Here is a 3,298-nt window from a genome sequence, read left to right on the forward strand (position 1 = left end):
TAAAACGAGAAAAAGTACAATACGTTTGCACTTAAACCGATGCGAGACCATTGGAGAAAGGGGTGCTTAAAGGAAGAATGTGGGGCAGGAGAGCCATGCGCAGACAAGAGTAACATAGATAGACGACATAAAAGTCATGGTATGGCCTGGAGATAGCAGGACGTACTACGGCAGCTCGCCAGCGTGAAGGATTTTCTTTTTTTTTCTTTTTTTTTTCGGTCATTACACGTCAACCCCTGAGTCAGAGATGACACCTTCAAGTATTCCAAGTGTCAGGACCTTCCGGAGATGAGAGGAGAAACTGTGTCCCAGTAGAAAAAGTCGCTTGATAATTGATAAAATAACCTTTTTAATTCGGGTATCAAATTTACTGCCAGAGACGCAGGGGGATGTCTGTGGTGTAGCGGTCGGGCGCTTCACTGTCCCACGCAGGAGACTGAGTTCGATTCCCGAATGGGAAGAAATTTTAATTGAGTAATTCGGTCTTTCAGCATGGATGTTGTATCTCGACATGGGTTGACCCTGACCGCCAGGATCTGAAGCCTGCCTCCTAAATGATCTAAATTGGTCAAGAAAAAAAAACTAACAAGAAATAAAAAAGAGACGCCAGTTATCCCAGAATACGTCTAGTATAGCAGCACTTTAAAACAATACAGAGCCGGAACAAGTAAGTAGCGTGTCAGTCTAAAGGAGGACTGGAAAACCGTCGGTATCGTACTCTGACCGTATACCTGCGGAAGGTCAAACTCTCTTATGAGGAAAATATACTTAGTTTTCTTTTATGAGCGTCTCACAAAATTTCTAACTTGGTACCACTGTTATTTTTACTCATTATAGTGTTAGTTTTGTTAGTTTTTCGGGGGGTTGTATTCATGTTTTTATGTATGTGTTTTTATATTTCGATACAGTTTAAATCATTTAGAAGGCTGGCTTTCGACCATGCCTGTCTGGGCCAACCCGGATGAAAGAAAATACTTCCCGGAAGACAGACCGAAATACTCCATACCAATTCTTTCCCCGCTCGGGAATTGAACTCGGGTCTCTTGAATGCGACAACCTCGCGCCTAGTCTTTACAACACAGACGCTTGTCACCTACTGTAATTACGGCTGTAAATAACATAATTTGACAGCAAAAATGTGTGTTATGACACGGTAGAATCGGGCACTCGTCAATTTTGGGGCATGTGGAGTTACAGGTATTATCTTAATGCTCGTTCGTTTTTCTATCTTCCCAAGAAAAATAATTACCCACCCATCTTGAATAGAAGTCGAGATATCCTGGATGGAAGGAGGTGATGTGGCCTGTTGTCAAAGGCAAAATTAGCAAGAAAATGGCCGCCAAAGTTTGTTGACTTCCGAAGCTTTAGTGTCCTTGGAAACTGTAAATTTACATCTTTTCTGGGCCTTTAATCATCTCTTTTCGGTAAAATTCATAGAGTAACATATTTCAAATAGTCATATTATTTATAAGAAGTCGAGCCAAAGAACAAAATTCGATTTTGGAGAGCGCCTGATTTCACTATGACATATGACCTAATTCAGTTTACACACGTTTAATATTGGACACCAAAGATACATCAGTACGCCGTGCCATGGAATGTTATGACTTGGCAGTGTACGTCAACACCGTGCACCTAGCTCAGCGTGTTGTGACGTTTGAGATGTCAAACATGGACAGTGTGGACACGTGCTAGGATTTCATTGTTTGCCTGTTTTGTTTTCATGTGACTGACGTGAAAATAGCGCGTGTAGGTAAAGGTGCTAGGCTTAGTACAGTAAAACGTGCTCTAAAGGCCAACCGCTAAAGACAAAGACCTGTACAAAATTACCACTGCCCGCTTTCTCCCTTGAGTCTTTTTTACAACCATAATGGCACTTGAGGGTGCGGTGGCGGAGCGGTTAGTGCGCTCGTTTCCGAAGCGGAAAGTCCGGGTTTGAGCCTCGGTTCGGACACGGATTTTTTTCACCCCCTCCTGCCCACCCAGCAGTTATGGGTACCGGACTTCGAGTTGAAGAAGTAAAGGCGGCGTGGATAGGAACTGGCCACCCTACCACAATATGCCGAAGACCCAGGAAGTTGTCTCTCTAACAAGGCAATATCCAATGTCCGGATCGGATGCGGGAACAATTTTCCACTGTCCAAGGAGACCAACTACCAAAGATGACCACTAATCTCCCCATCGACAATGGTCGTCTTGGACAAGTTCCACTATATTTTAAGAGGAAACCACTTCATCTAAGAACAACCTAATGAAATATCAGATAGAACAAGATCTCACGTTCAGATTAATCAAACTTTTGATGTGCCCTCTCTCTCTCTCTCTCTCTCTCTCTCTCTCTCTCTCTCTCTCTCTCTCTCTCTCTCTCTCTCTCTCTCTCTCTCTCTCTCTCTCTTTGTCTGAGCTTTTAACCCCGCATGTTCCGTTCCGTCAGTTACGATCAGCCACGGACGCAACAAAATTCAGAACCCCTAGAATGAAAAGAAGTTCTCTTGGTGAGAGAAGTGTGTTGCTTTTTTACCCTAAAATTTGGAACTCCTTGTCCCAGGACCTCAGAGAACCAGCAAATCCCAATACGTTTAAGTGATTGCACAGGACTCATTTGTTTCATCAAGTCTTTATTATGGTAGTATGTTACGATGTGTTGATAAGTTTTGTTTCACAAATGTTCTTACGTGAAAGTAGTTGAAGTATAGGAGAGATTTCTTATATGGTTGAACTGGTTAAGGCCTACATGTTAATGTTAAACGTTTTAGTCATGTGTGAATGAAGTACATGTATAACGCTTAATGGTCATGTCGTCGGTGTAAAACGCACAGAGCTTACGCTCGTATTATACTCGTATAGAGCGCCATTTTAATGCAATCTATTATTTTTATCATTATTATTAGTAGTAGTAGTAGTAGTAGTAGTAGTAGTAGTAGTAGTAGTAGTAGTAGTAGTAGTAGTAGTAGTAGCAGCAATAGTAGTAGTAGTAGTAGTAGTATTGTATTGATATGAACTCTTTGTGCATTACAAATATTGTCGTTCCAGAAGACTCTTGAACAGTCAGACACATTCTCAGCTTCCTGGGAGGGTATTCAGTGCAAGCAGCCGAACAAGCGATGCTCAAACACTAACCAACTACGCGTTACAATCGTTTGCTGACATTTCCACTTTGGTGCAATAAAGTGACTATTTGAAAGGCACAAATTGGACCCCTGAAGGGATTCTAACTCATGACTTTCTGGTTTATAATCCCAGCAAACAAAACCCCCCCCAATAAAAACCATAACAAAATCAAAAATCAAACTAATTC

This window comes from Aplysia californica, unplaced genomic scaffold (assembly GCF_000002075.1).
Source record: "Aplysia californica isolate F4 #8 unplaced genomic scaffold, AplCal3.0 scaffold00366, whole genome shotgun sequence".
Classification (NCBI taxonomy): Eukaryota; Metazoa; Mollusca; class Gastropoda; order Aplysiida; family Aplysiidae; genus Aplysia; species Aplysia californica.